This window comes from Theobroma cacao, chromosome 1 (genome assembly GCF_000208745.1).
Source record: "Theobroma cacao cultivar B97-61/B2 chromosome 1, Criollo_cocoa_genome_V2, whole genome shotgun sequence".
In the NCBI taxonomy this organism is placed as follows: Eukaryota; Viridiplantae; Streptophyta; class Magnoliopsida; order Malvales; family Malvaceae; genus Theobroma; species Theobroma cacao.
This window is the reverse complement of record NC_030850.1, coordinates 12,611,350-12,629,955: the sequence shown is the minus strand read 5'-3', so window position 1 is coordinate 12,629,955 and position 18,606 is coordinate 12,611,350. Positions and strand designations below refer to the sequence as shown.

At 33.9% G+C, this 18,606-nt stretch overlaps 2 pseudogenes; both read left to right on the top strand.

The window, feature by feature from the left end:
* Positions 1,203-2,543, top strand: LOC18612411 (annotated as a pseudogene).
* Positions 4,898-6,073, top strand: LOC18612410 (annotated as a pseudogene).

The window sequence follows — 18,606 nt, the reverse complement described above, 5'->3', positions numbered from 1 at the left end:
GTTACATGCCAATTTCTCTATTCCGTTTTCCCTCAATTTCTTGATGTTTCTATTATCTTTTGAACAAGCTTTGACTAACTCTGGGAAATCTTCTTCAAAAGAGACAGACTCGGAGTCTTCAACCTGGTTATGAGAAGAAGAAGTGCCTTCAACAGAAATTTGCTCTATATTAGGTGAGTTAGATGCTGACTGTGATTAGAATTACTTGGGGTTGAATTCGGGGAAAAAGCCAAATTTAGTTGAGGAAGGGCTTGAACACACGGGTTACAATCTAAATCAACCACAAGTTTGATTCCAGCTGGGACGAACGCTGAATGGGCAAGGAGGGTTGGAGATGACCCATTCTCATTGGAGTAAATGGGTAAAACTCTAGGTTCATTAATAGTTTCCAATGCTTGAGGAGCTTGCTGGTTGTCAAGCTTAAAAGGTGGAAGCCTTTTAGATCCTAGTGAGGGAGATTCAACGCTGCGTTCAACAAGCCCAGCAGATTGAACCTGATCAAGAGAACGATCCAAAGGTGAAATTGGACCCTTTTTTTTATGTTGGGCACTCATGATTTGGGTTGCATTGGGGGAAACTCAAAACTTTAGCTTAAACTTCTTGTTCAACACGGGGATTGAGGCCGTTGATGGCAGCGCTGCCACTACAGTCATCACCGTTAGTATCACTTGCTGATGAAGAGCAGCCTCTTAACTAATATAAAAAAAAATACCTTACTCTTTACAAGTTAATTAATTGTAATAAAAACATCTTACTATTAAATTATTAACTCTAATAATTTTTTAAATTGATGTTAACTTTTAATTTTTAAGATTTATCAACTTTTTTTTAAAAGAAAAATGTTTTAAGTTTAATATAGAGGATAAAGGCTCTATTAATTATAAGCAGAAAGGTAATACTGTAATTTAACGAAAGCTTTACAACCCCTTCAGTTGGTGCTATATTTTGATTAAAGCCTACAATGCAAGATCTTTTGAAAGGTGCCCCAATTTATGCGGTTCAGAAAACATGGCCGAAAAGTGATTAGTCTAAAGTTAAGATTAGGTTAATATACATCAATATATATGTGGTCTACGTAATTTTTACGGCTCTTTATGATGTTTGTCTTGTATGGACAAGACCAAGAATGCTTTTATAAAATATATGGTGATATCATTGATGACTTTCTCTTTGTTTTAACAAATTGTAACAAAGTGAAATTATGCATCGAAAGCATTTTTTTGATCGCCCGAAGTCCAAAACCTCCATATATGATGACTTGTCTTCTGCATCTCTACCGTCGCTAATGATGAAAGACGGGATCGATCATGGAAAAGATCAAAGTTGTCAAGACAGACCAACCAGCAGCCAGACAGCAGCAAATATGATGGAGCGTCTTCCTCAGGAGATCATCCTTGGGATTCTATCGAGGCTTCTTATAGCATCTTTGGTGCAATCAAAGTTGGTCTGTCGAGCCTGGAAAAGCTTAATACAAGATCCGCTTCTTGTTAGTGAGCATTTCTCGCACATGGCTGACAATGATCCAAGCTTCATCTTACAAAGCCATTGGCCTGCCTCATATCAGCTTTACTTTAACAGATTTCTCTAATCATAGCCAAGGAAATGTGAACTCAAAGAGGCCTCCTAATTCCTCTGTGCCTATGTGTTTGGTAGATTCGTGCAATGGTTTGCTATGCATGCGTGATTCCCGAGGCATATACATTTGCAACCCCTTTACCAGGCTTTACATAGACCTTTCAGAATTCATTAAATCACCAGCACAGCTGGGACACTTAGAATTTGGTTACCATCCAACCACAAAAGAATACAAGGTGGTCCAGACAGTATACTGAAAAAGTTTGGGAAATAGAGACGGTTCTAATGTTGATGCATCTACTATAATACAATCTGAGTTTCATATTCTAACTATTGGAAGCCCGGGTTGGAGAAATTTGGGAAAGATATCTTACCGTTTTATTTGGCAGACATCAAAGGTTATGGTCAAAGAGAGACTTCATTGGCTTTCTAGGCCTAACAAGTACTCCCAGGCTAGCTTACTAATATCGTTTGATCTCGCAACTGAGCAATTCCAGGAGATGCCTAAACCTGATTGTTGTGGCTTAGGCAGGTGTTTTCATCATCTGATGGTTCTACGTGGTTGTCTATCTGCTGGTGCTTATCACGATAAACAATTAGAGGTTTGGATTATGAAGGAATATGGTATGAAGGAATCTTGGGTCAAAGAATTTAACATTGGGACTTACTTGCCCCAAACATTGCAGCAAGAGAACTTCCGACGCTTGAAGTATTCAAGGGTCGGTTTCCCTAATTCATTTGTTCGAGTCGTATGCAATTTGAAAAGTGGTGAGATCTTATTAGACTATAAAAGCAGAGCATTTGTTCTTTATGATCCACAACAAGGAACATTCAAGGAGCTTACGTTACCAGAAATACCGGATCATTTCAAAATAGTTGCTCATGTCGGCAGCCTTAACTGGCTTGACACTCCTGTTAATATCTAAGCTGTGAAAGTAACGACATAGATGGCTGTTAATTTCCTTTGAGTTCTGAGCTTCTTATTTATAATAATAATCTATAAATTTATTTTGATTTACTTTGATGTGTTCATCATTCGCCCTGCACCTTGTAATCGGTTGCCCCTATTTTATTGCCTTCCCCTCAATTAATTTTCGGCTTCTGCTATTGGGATATGTACCATTGATTCTAACTTCCATTTAATTAATTCAAAGTTTGGAAATGACTCATTGGAATATAAGAGTTTTGGGACTAATTGATTGTAACAACTAAGTTTGGAAATGACTCGATGTAAAACTGAATTGAAAGATAAAGGAGAACCTTGGGGTTTTTTGCCAAAAATAAAAAAAGTTATGATATTTTTGTGTGTCCTATATGTTGATTAAAGCCAATATAGTGAAAAATATTTTGAAAGGCCCAATTTGTACGGTTCAACCAACTGTGACAGAATAATATTTAATCTAGTTAAGGTTAGGTTAATATACAACAATTTACCTATTCTAAATAGAATATATACAACGTTTTCTTTTGTTTGTCTTCTTGAATCGACACCAACTATATACTTTTCTAAAACATTGCGTGATCATTGATGACTTTGTCTGTGTTTTATCTATTTGTATCAAAGTGCAAATAAATTATGCGCCGGTGACTTTGGTTTCATCTCCGAAAGCACAGAACTTCCTTGTATCTTATTGTTGCTAGCTAAAAGTAATAATAATCTTGCCTATGCAATATGTAAATATGCTCAAATTGAATGTAAATTACTAGCAAAGACTTCGTGCAAGTGTACACGGTCGTGACAAGTAATAAGTGATGAGTGGGATGCCGAACCTCAAGGAGTTGGTCTAATGATTGCTGCTAATTACCAAAATTGACACAAGCTAACCTTATCCAAGAAATAAATTTTTGGACTATGACTAAATAGAAAAGGTAAACTAATTAACAAAAATCTACTCTAAGTAATGCAATTAATAAATGGAAATGGTATCAATGGTCTAATAACCTAGGATCATGGTGTCCTCTATTACTTCATTTGGAATTGGTCTTGATTGGTTATTTAATCTCAATGAAATTTGATATCAGTCTAGGATCTTAAGTTGTGTGTAATCCTCTGTCAAGGTATTACACACCTGCCTAATCTATTTGCCTCCTTATATGTCTATAGGATACAAATAATTTAAGCTCTTGAAGTTAAGGAATTCCTAATTAACTAAGTGTGGCAATTAGTTGTATTTCTACCCTAACTACACATCAAAACACTCACATTCATTCTTTTTTTAGTGTTTTGAACACACTTTACTCAAGCCTACGTCTAATTTAGATTAACTTTTTCAAGTGTCATCCAAATACTCAAACTCAATTAATTGGTGATCAATCAATTAAATGAACAATAGATTCCAGCTTGAATAAACACCAAGATTTGCATTAAGAATAAACACCCAACCAACCAATTTCCCAACTGAATAATAGAGTTAACCATAATCCTAGATAAATGAGTTTAGCTCAACATTTCAAAGAAATAGAGTACACGATACAGCAATAAGAGCATAGTTTTACAAAATGAGAGAGAGTGAGCAAAATAATCTGTTGCAGCTTTTAAAATCTCCTCCCCTTGAATCTTCATTCTTTTCTCGTTTTGTTGCAACTCCTCTTGACAAAAATGTCTCCGCCGAATCTCCTCTTTTTCTGTGCCAAAGAATTCTATTTATAGTCCCCCTCATTCAGCCTTGACCTAGGATCATGAGCCCAGAATATTCCTCTTCTCTGACATGTTCTCGTTGCAGCGAGATTGGATTATCACTGCAGCAAGCTAAAGCTGATCTAGCATGGTGTTGACAAGTTCCTCATTTTCGCTACAACAAGATTGGATTCTCGCTGCAGTGAAAATCCTTCTGCTTCTTTGTGCTCTGTTCTCGCTGCAGCAAGAATGGGTTCTCGCTACAGCAAAAATCCTTCTACCTGGACAATTTGTTGCTGCAGCTTTGATCCTTTCGCCACCATGCTCTCCTCCTTTAAGCCACCAAGTGCAAAGTTGATGAGGTCCATTCTTTAGCTTCACTTTCAACCACCATTCCTTCAAAATCAAAGAAAAGTTGAATGATCAAAGGTTGCATTGAGGGGAGTTTTGATAACACAAATGAAGATTAAATTGCCTTCATGACACTAAACATCCTAAAAATTAACTCCTACTAAAAAGTATGAAACTTTGGTAAGAACTATGCTGAAAATTAAAAGAATAAGTACAATTCATGCTCCACAAAATTGTATGATAACTCTATGTAATAATGTTATCATTTATTAAAGAAAATTATAGTGATAATAGAAGAAAAGAAAACCTACATATATTTTGTCTTTTATATCTTTAGCTTCGCTGATCATGGAAATGAGCAAACTTGTGTAGACAGAGCAACTAGCAACTAATATGATGGAGCAACTTCCTTAGGAGATCATCCTTCGCATACTATCCAACCTCCTTGTAACGTCTTTGTTGCAGTCAATGTTGGTTTGCCGAGCCTAGCGAAGCTTAATACAATATCAGCATCTAGTTAGTAAGCATTTTTCACACATGGCTGAGAAAGGTCAAAGCTTCATCTTCCAAAGCAATTGGCCTGAGTCATCATATCAACTTTACTTTATAGATTTCTCTGACGATGGCGAAGGAAAGGTGATCTTAAAAAAACTTCCCAATTTCCCTATGCCTATGTATTTGTTAGATTCATGCAATGGCTTGCTATGCATGCATGATTCGCGAGGCATATACATTTGCAACCTTTTTACCGGGCTGTACTTAGAGCTCCCAAAATTGGTTAACTATCCAGCGAAGGTGGAACACATTGGATTCAGTTTTCACCAAACCACAAATGAATACAAGGTGGTACGGATAGTATTTCGAAGACAACTGAGTAGAAGAGGTGGCACCAATGTTGCTTCATCTACTTTAATACAATCTCAAGTCCATGTCCTAACCGTTGGTGATCCTGCTTGGAGAAATTTAGGAATGATACCTTATAATTTCACTCGACCGACGCCAAATGCTACGGTTAATGGGAGGCTTAATTAGCTTTCTAAGCCTAACAAATACACCATGGCTAGCTTGCTCATATCTTTTGACCTCGCAACAGAGCAATTTCAGGAGGTACCTAAGCGTGATTGTTGTGGTTTAGATAGGTGTTTGCACAATCTGATGGTTTTACAAGGTTGCCTCTCAGCTAGTGCATATCATGATAATAAACAACTAGAGGTTTGGGTTATGAAGGAATATGGTGTGAAGGAGTCTTGGATCAAAGAATTCACCATTGGGACTTACTTTCCCCAAACATTACAACCGGATGATCTCTTTCACTATAATAACACAATGGCTTGTTTCCTTAATTCATATGTTAGAGTTCTATGCATTTTGAAAAATGGTGAAATCTTATTAGAGTATAAAAACCAAGTACTCATTCTGTATGATTTTCGCCATGGAACATTCGAGGAGCTTACATTTCCAAAAAAGCCGCATTGGTTCAAAATAATTGTTCACGTTGGCTGCCTCAACTGGGTTGACACTCCTATATGACGGCCTTGGGGGATGTTGCTGTTGCTGGCTTTGCTAGGATGTGTTGGAGATTGATTCTATTCATATGGTTGGGAAAGCTGTTTTGGAAAGAAGGCAGGAAACAACTGAAGACTGAAGGAAGATGATAGGTGTTGGGTGCAAAATGGTTGTGTTTTAACTTTACTCTTTTTATTTTACTTGTACGCAAGTTAGTTATGTCGTTTTGGACTATTTTAAATTCTTTTGTTGATTGAAACACTGTCATTCAAGCGTTTCTTCTTTATCCTTTTGTTTGTAGCACGTTTTATATTTTGTTCTCTTAGTCGTTGCTTGCATAAGACCTAATGCTTGGATTTCTATGCTAAACTTCCTAATTAATTGGTAGTATGAAAACGTCGAGGCTACATTTGAGAAGCCTAAGGTGGTTTTATTATTAGTGTCATATATAAGCTTGAAATGAAAAGTTTTTGGCAACTGAGTCAAATTTTCAGATTTCTTAACTCGATCATTTTTCCTTCTCTACTCGATCTTTCTTTCTTCTTTCTACTCTGTTCTTCATTCTTTGGTTCATTATTCTAGAAAATTCTTCTCTAGAATTACAACATGGTATCAAAGCAATTGTCTTGAGGGGCTTGTGAATCGTTTATTACTTGAAGCTTCATTCTCTTCTTCAAATCAGATGGTTATAGCTGGTTTTAGTGCTACAACTCCTCTAATCTTTTTTGGTGTGACTTATCCTTTTTAGGTAGTGAAGATGTGTTCCTGTATGAAAGCCTTTGATCTTTCAAGATGTTATGGAAAATGAAGAAGTTCCTGTGCAGAGGCATACTAATCCCACCATAGTTTAGACCAAACAACACAATGATGAAGTTACTAAAAAGTACAAGGCTCTCATTTGTTTGCAATCTACTATGTCAGAGTTAATTTTTGCTAAAATCATGAATTATGAAGATCCTAAGCTAGTGTGGGATAATTTAAAAGAAGAATACCAAGCTAGTGATAGAACCAGGGCTATACAAGGTCTGAATATTTTCAGGCAATTTGAACTTACGAGGATAAGGGAGGAAGAAAACAGTCAAGAATATACAAATAAGTTGTTGAAGTTGGTGAATCAACCTAGGCAGTTGGTATAAGAAGTCATTGATAAGAAAGTAGTGAACAAGAGTTTAGTTAGCATTCCAGAGAGATTTAAAGTTAAAATATCATCTCTAGAAGACTTAAAATATCTAACAAAGATTTCTATCAATGAATTGATTAGTGCTTTATCGGCTCAAGAGCAAATAAGGGCTTTCTAATGTGAAGAACCTGTTGAAAATGCTTTGGTTACTAAATCCAAAGGCTTATGGATCAAAGGTGGAAGTTCAAAGAAGCTTGAGAGCAAGGGTAGCAAGACTGTTGATGGAAAGCTGGGGAAAAACACTAATAAGTATCCCCTCTACACCCATTGCAAAAAGAAAAATCATACCATAAAATACTACTAGTAATGGCCAAATGTAAAGTGTAGGGCATACAACCAACTAGGTCATGTGGAAAGAGTATGTAAAGCAAAGAAATCTACTGAAGGGAAAATTGTTGTAGCTAAAGAAGCTGGTGAAGTTGAGGGGATGTTATTCATGGCTCAGACATATGGAGAAATAGTTGTTAGCAATACATGGTTGATTGACAGTGGGTGCTCCAATCATTTAACAAGTAATATGAGCTTATTCAGTGAGTTAGATAAGAGCTTTAGGGCTCGAGCGAAAATAAGAAATGGTGTTTATCTGAGTATACTTGGTATTGGCATTATGAGTGTTAATACAGCTTCTGGTATTAAGTTCATAAATGATTTGCACTATGTTGCTGAAGCTAATTAAAATCTGTTAAATATAAGGCAACTAGATGACCAAAACTATGTTATACTGTTCAAAGATAAGAAGTGTACCATTTTTTATCCTAATGGTGCTAAACTATTGACAATTAGAATGTAGAATAAATGTTACCCCATGAATTTGCTGAAACCAAGCTTGAACGCATGTTACAATAGCTTTAATATGTCAAAAACTTGGCATAAAAGGCTTGATCATGTTAATTATGGGTCAATGAGCAAAATGTATTCTGATGAGCTTGTTGAAGGACTTCCTGAGATAGTTAAACCTTATAAACTATGTGGTGTTTGTCTGTGTGGCAAGTAATGCAGGTAACCATTCCCCAAAGCAAGGGTGATTAAGACATCTTAGAAGCTAGAACTTGTCCACACTAACATATGTGGGTCTATAAAGACTTTGCCATTGAACAATATCAACTTTTATATATTGTTCATTGATGATTTTACTATGTATTGCTAGATATTCTTTATGAAAAAAAGCTAGAAGCCCTGAAGCATTTAAAAGGTTTAAAACACAAGTTGAAAATCAAGCTGAGTCATTAATTAAGAAGCTTAAAAGTGATAATGGCTCAGAATTTACATCAGCTAAATTTGAGGCTTTTCTAACTAAGTTAGGAGTTGAACATTAGCTCACTGTGACGTATATACCTCAGTAAATGGTGTGTTTGAGAGGAAGAACAGGACCTTAGTTGAAATGGCCAAGTGTTTGTATGTTTGAAAAGGACTTGCCAAGGGTATTTTAGGTAGAAATAGTAAATACTATAAACTATCTATTGAATTTGACTTATACAACACTAATTCATAAAACACCATATGAACTATGGCATGGTGTTAAACCTTTTGTAAGTCATCTTAGAACCTTTGGTTACATATGTTATGCAAAGATTCTAGATGAGAAAAAAACCAAGTTGGATTATAAGTCCATTCTAGTAATTCATCTTGGTTGTAATGAATCCTCTAAGGGTTTCAGACTCTATAATCTTGAAACCAAGAAGTTGTTCATTAGCAAGGATGTTAGATTTGATGAAGGGTAAAAATGGAATTAGGAAAATAACCATGTTGAAGGTTCTGTATGCAAAAATCAAGCCAATGAGAATTAGTTACTTGATGATGTAGACATTGATATTAAATATGAAAGGTTAACTGTCAGAGGCACTAGGACACTTCAAGACATTTACAATAAGTGTAATGTAGTTGTTACAAATACAGTCAACTATTTTGATGCAAGTGCAGATGTCAACTAGAGGAAGGTTATGGATGCTGAAATAAGTGTGATATTGAAGAATGGAACTTGGGAATTGGTTGACAAACTTAGTGATCAGCATGTAATTAGAGACAAATGGATCTATAAGACTAAACTAAACCCTGATGGTACAGTGAACAAGTATAAAGCCAGACTTATTGTGAAAGGATTTGCACAAGTATAAGCAGTGAATTATTTTGAGGCATTTACTCTTACATCCAGACATGACACATTCATATTACTGGTTGCTCTGTCAGCGAAAGAAGGCTAAAAGATATTCCACCTAAATATAAAGTCAACTTTCTTAAATGGAGTATTAACAGAAGACATTTATATACAGTAACATGAAGGGGTCTGAAAATAAGGTATATAAGCTTATCAAAGCTTTATATGGCTTGAAACAAGCTTCAAGGGCCTGGTATGATAGAATATATGAATATTTTAGAAATCAAAGTCTGGTCAAAAGCTTCACTAAGCCTACCTTGTATGTTAAAAGGTCAAATAACCTTGTTATGATGGTTGTTTCTATGTATGTGGATGATTTGTTAATCAAAGGACCTGACACTAAGTATTTGAATGAGTTCAAAGGCAAAATGATGACTGAGTTTAAAATGATAGATCTTGGCTTTATGACATATTTCCTTGGGATGGAAATTCAATAGCACTCAAATCAAATCTTCTTATGTCAGTCTAAGTATGCCAAAGGTTTGTTAAAGAAGTTTAGAATGGATGATTGCGAACTTGTGCATACACCATTATCAACTGGTGATAAGCTAAGTAAGAATGATGGAGCTGTTGAGTTAGATGGTTCTGTATACAAAAGCATGATTGGATCCTTGCTATACTTATCTATCATTTGACTTGATATTATGTACCTTACTAGCCTGCTATCTAGATTCATGCAAAAACCTACTGAGGTACATTTCAAAGTTGCTAAATGATTGTTAAGGTATGCTTAAGGTACATTGGATTTTAGGCTGAAGTACTATAAATTCGAGAGTGACAAACTAGAAGAGTATACTAACAGTGACTAAGCTGGTTCAATGGATAACTCCAAGAGTATAAGAGGATATTGTTTCTCATTTGGGAGTGGAGTGTTTTCTTGGAATTCTAAAAATAAGAAGTACTTGCTTAATCATTAGCAAAAGCTGAATACATTGTAACAACAGCAGTTGCAAATTATATTCACTACCTAAGAAATATTCTAACAAAGTTGGGATTTAGCAAAGATAACAAAACTGCGTTGTATACGGATAACAAATTTGCTATTGCCATTGCTACAAACCCTATATTGCATGGTCGAACCAAGCATACATGGGTTAAATATCATGCCTTGAGAGAAGTAGTGAAAGATAAACAAATAGAATTACTCTACTGTCCAATAAAGAGTCAATTAGCTAATATACTGACTAAAAGTTTAAACAATGAGAGGTTTGAATATCTGATAAATTGCTTAGGAGTATGGTAGATTCTAGATCAAGAGGGTGCATTAGAGATTAATTCGATTTATCTGGTTGAGAAAGTTATTTTGGAAGGAAAGAGGGAAGCAGCGGAAGATTGAAGGAAAATGATAGTTATTGGGTGCAAAACGGTTATGTTTTAACTTTACTTTTTTTTTTTTATTACTTGAACACAAGTTAGTTATGTCGTTTTGGACTATTTTAAATTCCCTTGTTGATTGAAACATTGTCGTTCAAGCGTTTCTTCTTTATCTTTCTATTTGTAGCATGTTTTATATTTTGTTCTCTTAGATGTTGCTTGCACAAGATCCAACGCTTGGATTTTTGTGTGAAGCTTCCTAATTAGTTGGTAGAATGAAAACTCAAGGCTACATTTGAGGAGCCTAAGGTGGTTTTATTGTTAATGTCATATATAAGCTTGAAATGAAAAGTTTTGGTAATTAAGTCAAATTTTCAGATTTCTTAACTCGATTCTTCTTTCTTCTCTACTCGATCCTTCTTCCTTCTCTACTCGATCCTTCTTTCTTCTCTTTACTTTGTTATTCATTCTTTGGTTCATTGTTCTGGAAAATTCTTCTCTAAAATTACAACAAGATGGAGGTTAGTTTTAAAGTTGGTGGTTTTTTGGTTGGTCAATGCTGTTTGGAGTTTAGGGTCACTTGTGGAAGGAGATGTTTTACAGATGCTGTGATGATTCTTGGTTATCTTCCTCTGAGAGCTTAAGGGGCCTCTTTCTTCTGCAGGTTACTTTCTTTTATGGACAAAGACTTTAGATTAGTAGAGTTGGTCTTAAATTCAAAGACCTCTTTTTCATCTTATTAGTAATCATCTTCTTGTGTGTAGACTGCTTCGGTGTGTTTTCTTTTTACCAGCCTTGTTTTTCTAGGGCTGCTAAAGGCTGGTTCTTTTTTAAGGGTTGTCTTGGTGTTACAAGTAGTCTTTGTAAGTACTTAAGGATGACTTCTTGTTGTCCCTTTCCTGTTTAGAGGTTGCTTGGTTTGATGTTTTTGTTTTGGTTCTTCTGTGGCACAATTTTTATTTAGGCTGCCAAGTTTTTGCTTTAACGCATCATTTTTCTTTCTAGCTTGGGTAAGCAATTTAGGTTCTATGTTTAGTGATGCTACCAAAACCTTGTTCAGTAATGGTGCCTTTTTGAACTTGTACAAGCTCTTTTTACCCTCACCTATCGTTTATGTCATGAGAGTCTCTTGCAATAGAAGTTAAAGACTTGAAATAACATGTTGGTGAAGATGTTAAGAGCTATCACTTTTCAAAAAGAAATTCTAAGGTGCTAAAGTAACAAATGAGACTTTGTTTTCTTTGAGTTTTGATCTTCTCTCTTACTAATTTTTACTCTCGTGCACCTTTACCTTCTCTCTCAATTTTCAATATAAATTCTACATTTGAAATCTTTACTCTATTTTTTATGTGGCTCTTTACCTTTAGCTACTCATTTCCATTGTCATCAAACTGAAGGACTAGGAACAAATATTATTTGATTGCATGATATCATACTCTTTCATAAGTAGGCATATAGGAAAAACTATTGGTATATTTTCTAAATAAAATGTTGTCTCTTTAAATGAAAGTTTATCTTTACATATTGTAATATTTACCTTATGGAATGAATGGTTGTTCTTTCACAAGGTAATTATTGAAATAATACCTTAATCTAAATATTGTATCTTGTAAATTGCAAATGTGTCTTTATGACAAAGATGTGCATTGATGAAAGGATTGTGTACTTGAGAAAAGACACTTGCAAGTCTACATGCCAACCATTTCAACACACCAAAAACAAATAAGACAAAGTTAGAAAAATCAAGAGCAATAAAAGTGTTATATTCTGAAAATAAACATAAGCACTTGAGTTCCCATCATCTATCAAAGGAATTCAAATTCCTTATAATCTACTTGAGGCAGAAAGTAGGCTCTAAGGTCGAATAACTTTACAAACCCTCGGGTGTATCTAACGATCTACTCTTGTAAAGTGCAAGATGAAGTTAGACGTTGACTTCATTGTATCCCTAATGGTATTTGCATTATTCCCCTTTGCATAGCAAGTGGTAGGAAAGAAATAAGTCTTAAAGATAACGTTTATTGAAAGGCTCATCTTGAAGTCAATTTTGTCGGTTCTTTAAATTCCATTTAAACCCCATTTGCACCAATAATTTTAAGACTTATTTTTCATGTCATTGGAATTCAAAAAGACTTCACTTAAAGTGATGGCTACCAACATTGTCAAGCTAGATTCCTTTGAAGGAGTAAACTTTAGTCGATGGTAAAAGAAGATGCGCTTCCTCCTTGCAACTTTCAAGGTTAATTATGTTCTAGATACACCAAGACCCAATGAAGAATTTGTGAATCAAACTCGTTTAAGGCAAAAATGGGATAATGATGACTACATATACATGGGATACATTCTTAAAGGAATGCCGGATGCATTGTTCGATGCATACCAAAATGAGGCTAATGCAGAGCAACTTTATGACAAATTGGAAGCAAGATACATGGCTGAAGATTCAAGTAACAAGAAATTTCTAGTTAGTCATTTAAATAACTGCAAAATAGTTGAAAATGGTTCTGTTATGGAGCAATTACATGAGCTTGGATGCATTCTAAATAGCTTTAAGCAATATGATCTTAAAATGGATGGACCTATTGTGGTATCTTTAATAATTGATAAACTTCCTTCCTCATGGAGAGACATTAAGAAAACTCTAAAACATAAAAAAGATGAAATGTCTCTCGAGGACCTAGGTAATCATCTTCGAATATAAGAAAATTATCTAAAACAAGAAGTCAAGCAAGATGAAAAGGAAAAAATTTCTAATGAAAAGAATCTCGAGACTTTAAATGTTCATGTGATAGAACATAAACCATCAAACAAGCTGATCTCGCACAACAAAAAAAAAACATTACATTGGTATGAATGACAAAAGTCATAAGATCAAAAGGAACAAAAGAGGGCCATGTTTCTATTGTAACAAACTTGGACACTTCAAGGCAGAATGTAAACTTTTGAAAAACAAGACATAAGGTGTAAACAACAATAAGTTTATGGCTATGGTTTTAAAGGCCAATCTGATAACTCTATTATATAGAGTTATTTTAATACATTTTTTAGACTTAAGTAACTAGGTCTTTGAGATTTTAAGTTCATATTTTAGTATTTTAAGTGTTTTTCTTAGTTAAATTTAATTACATGTTGATTAGTTTAATTTAAGTTATTTTTAGTTCAATTTTATGGTATTTTATTTTAAATTACTTTAAGTATAGTTATTGTTAAGCTCTCTTATTGTTCTTGTAGGAAATTTGATGAGAAAGGTTTATTGGATGAAAAACCGTATAAGTATAGTGATTGCTTCATTTGTATATATTGTAGTGTTTTGATCATAACTTGAACTACAGTAGTTAAATTGATGTGATTCTTAAGTCAATGGAAATCTAAGAGATAGGGCTACAACTTTCATGTTTACCACTTCACCCAATTTGGAACAAATCAAGGTGAAAATCATATTAGAAGAAGCTAGACTACTGTAGTTCTACACAAGGCAGCACAATGGAATGAAGGCCATGGCCTTAAGTTGCTCAAGGCTGCAGTGCCGTGATGCACTAGTGCATCAAGAGAACAGAGCACCATGGTGCTACTGATGTGAAACAGCCCATACTTGCACTCAAGAGTGAAAGGTTTTCACGTTGAGGAGAGTGGTGTCGCGGTGCGACAAGGAAGTTAAGCATCACAGTAGAACCCAAAAGCACCACACCACGGAGCCATGGAGGGTAAAGCCATGGCGCCAGACGAGATTCTGAAATTAGAATTGTGACGGGAATTTGGAAATTAGAGATTTTGAAGCTTATTTAAAGGGCCTTTTTCAAAGGTTTCCAAGAGAGGAAGATAAGCAACTGTTTTGGAGAAAAAGAGCCAAAAACAAAGCAAGAAAGAAAAAGAATTTGAGAGAGAATTAATATCGAAAAGCTTCAATTATTAGTTTCTCTTTTTACTTTTGTGTGTTTCTTAATTTCTTTGACTTTGATTAATGGCTAATTTTCTTTGAACAATGTTTTTATTAGATATTATGAGCTAAATTATCTTTCTATGATTGTGGTAGATTTCAACATGTTGTTTGAATATTTGTTTTTCTTTTATTTACTATGAATGGGTATGGTTTTATTTATTCAAATCTGTTCAACAATTGAACGATTTGTGAATCTGAATGGGACTCAACAAAATAATTTTATATTGGACTAAGGTTTAAATAATGTATGTTCATATCATTTAGGTGATCTGATTCGCAATTAGGGCAAACATACACCTAAATTCTATACATAACCAAATTAGAACACTAATTTAAGGAACCTTATTTAATTAATTACTACAGACATAGAGTGACCCAATTAAGTTAGATATTTGTGCAAGCATTTCAATAGAAACTTGTATATAAGTTTAGATTCTAAATTAGCAAAACCACCCATGAATGTAAATATTGAGAGAAACAAATGTCAAATAAAGTGTTAAATGAACCCATAATCCTAGATTTTAATCTATTGCCTTTCTCTAGTGAACTTTAAGTTTTTGTTAATTAGTTTAGTTTTTTATTGAATTTAGTTTTGATTAATTGTCTACAAAATTGAGTTACTTGAATAAGATTGATCTGTCATAATTTTAGTACTTAGTAAACAATTAAGAGAAAATCCCTATGGGATACGATTCTAGACTTACTGTCTATATTACTTGTTCAATACGTATACTTGCGTGTATTAAATCAACAATGCAATCTTCTCCAAGGTGATGCAACATGGTGGATTGACATTAGTGCAATATGTAAGGATAAGAGTTTCTTCAATACTTTGGAAGCGGTTAATGAGGGAACCGTGCTGTACATAGGAAATTCTTCGACTACACAAGTGAAAGGAAAAGGCACCGTGAAACTTATGTTTACTTTTAGAAAAATACTTATACTAAACAATGTCTATTATGTATTGGAAGTTAGAAAGAATCTTGTGTCAGGTGGCTTGTTGAATAAGTATGGCTTCAAATTAGTATTTAAGGTGGATAAGTTCATCTTTACAAAAGGTGGACAATATGAGGGTAGTGGATACCTCCGTTAAAATATGTTCAAGCTTAATATTAATAAGAATACTACTAGTTCTGCTTATATTGATGACTCATTTAATGTTCATGATAGTAAAGCAACATTGTCTAGCTTATGGCATAATAGATTAGGTCATGTTCATGAAAAATGCATGATATGGCAAAATTAAAGTTGATACCTAATATTGATGGAAAAAATTATATGTGCAAGACATGCATGGTTATTAAAATCACAAAAAGCTTTTTTCCTAAAGTAGAAGGAAACTCCAAATTGCTTGCATTAATACATTTCGATGTTTATGACATGTGTAGTACTCCATCTATTGGTGGAAAGAAATACTTTGTAACATTTATAGATGACTTCTTTAGATATTGCAATGTTTACTTATTGCATGCTAAAGATGAAATAATGGGAAAATTTAGAATATATAAAAATGAAATTGAATTGCATTTTGAATTGTATATCAAATGTTTATGAGGTGATAGAGGAGGTGAATATTATGATCCCAAGTATTTCAAGTCCACTAGTATTATTCATGAGATTACAACTCCACACACACCGAAATAAAATGGTGTAGTAGAACGTAAGAATTGAGTTTTTACGAAAATGGTCACTGTTTTGCTTTCTAATTCAAGTTTGGGAAAAGGATTTTAGGATGAAACTTTATTAATGGTTTGCCATATACTAAATATAATCCCAAACAAATGAGTAAAACTACATTTTATGAGTTATGAAAAAAAAGAAAGCTAAACCTTAATTATTTAAGAATTAGGGGATGTTGAGCCATAGTAAAAGTTTTGGAACCAAAGAAAAGGAAATTGGATGAAAGAAGAATTAAATGTATATTTATAAGACATGCTGAGCATAGTGATACATATCATTTCATTGTGATGAAGCCCAATGATTCATATTCCATTAATACAGTCATAGAATCAAGGGATGCTATTTTTTATGAAACAAGGTTCAATTTAATCCCAAGATCCAAAGAACTAGTAACGAAAAGTGATAAACTTTCGAAAAATGATGAGGAAACTATTGAGCTTCAAAGAAGTAAAAGAATTAGAAAGGTAAAGATATATGGACCTGATTTCCTCATGTACTTAGTAGAAGTTACAAAAGAAGAAATATGTGAATACTTACCTTACTACTTTAATGTAGAAGATGAAGCTCAAATTATGAAAAGGCAATAAGGTTTCGAGATGCTTCATTTTGGAGAGAAGCAATACAAGATGAATGGACTTGATAATGGGAAACAAAACTTGAAAATTGGTAGACCTTCCATCAAATCCCAAGCCAATAGCCTATAAATGGATTTTCAAAAAGAAAATGAAAGCTAATGGAACCATAGATAAGTTTAAAGCAAGGCTAATGGCCAAAGGCTTTAAACAAAAGGAAGGTATTGATTATTTTGATATATATGCATTGGACGTAAAAATAGCTACAATTAGAGTGCTTATAGCACTTGCATCTATACATAAGATTGTAATTCACCAAATGGATGTTAAAGCGGCATTCCTAAATGGTGAATTAGATGAAGAGATGTATATGGAACAATTGGAAGGGTTTGTCTTTCCTGGTCAAGAAATGAAAGTAAGTAAGCTTATAAAATCCTTGTGTGAATAAAACAAGCACCTAAACAATGACATCAAAAGTTTGATGAGGTTGTACCAACTAATGGCTATAATATAAATCCTACTTTTGAAATCTTTACCCAATTTTTTTTTTTTGTTTTGTAGCCTTTTACCTTTAGTCACTTATTTCCATGTTCATCAAATTAAAGGACCTCTGTTGGAAAGAGCTAGGAAAAAAATTATTTAATTGTATGATAACGCAATCTTCCATAAGCATGCATATGGGGAAAACTGTTAGTGTATTTCCAAAATAAAAAGTTTTCTCTCTAAATGGAAAGTTATCTTTTCATATTGTAATATTGTGTCTTATGAAATGTATGTTAGTCCTTTCACAAGGTAATTCTTGAAACAATACTTTTATCCAAAAGTTGTATCTTGTAAAATAAAAAAGTGTCTTTAAGACAAAAAGGTGCTTTGATGAAAGGGTTGTGTCTTGAGAAGAGACACTTGCAAGTTTACATAAAGGACTTGCTACAAACCATTTTGACACACTAAAAATAAATAAGATAAGAGCAAAAAAATAAAACGTAATAGAAGTGTTATGTTTTGAAAATAAATATAAACACTTGAGTTCCCATTATCCATCAAAAGAATTCAAATTCCTTATAATCTACTTGCTATAAAAAGTAAGCTCTAAGATCGATCAACTTTGCAAACCCTCGAATATATCTAGTGGTCTACTCTCATAAAGTGCAAAGCAAAATTAGACGTTGACTTCATTGTATCCCTAAATTTATTCTCATTATTCTCCTTTGCATACTAAGTGATAAGGGTAAAATAAGTCTTAAAGATAACGTCTATTGAAAGACTCACCTTGAAATCAATTTTTTTCGATTCCTTGAATTTCATCTAAACCCCATTTGCACCAACAAAAACTAAAGAGTTCAAAGGGTTGAGCCATTGAATTTAACGTACCATTATTCGCATAGTTATCAAAGTGCTCAACTATATTTTTTTTCTCAATTAACATAATTTATAGGTTTAAGCTTCACAAGTTTTGATATCTCAATGACATAAGATAGTCATAACATTCAATGCTAAACATCATCCAAAAATTACCAAACAGTTTCAAAAAAGGGAAACAATTTACATTCTCTCTTACCACTAGATAGATCAGTACCTAGCTGGGTTAAAGAATCTGCAAAACAATTAGCTTCTTTAAAAGTACAAATGAAAACAACCTTCCTTATGATTTTCTGTAATCTGTCTATTTTAAAAAAAAAATCTCAATTTGACCCTACAGTCTCAATTTGTGGTGTG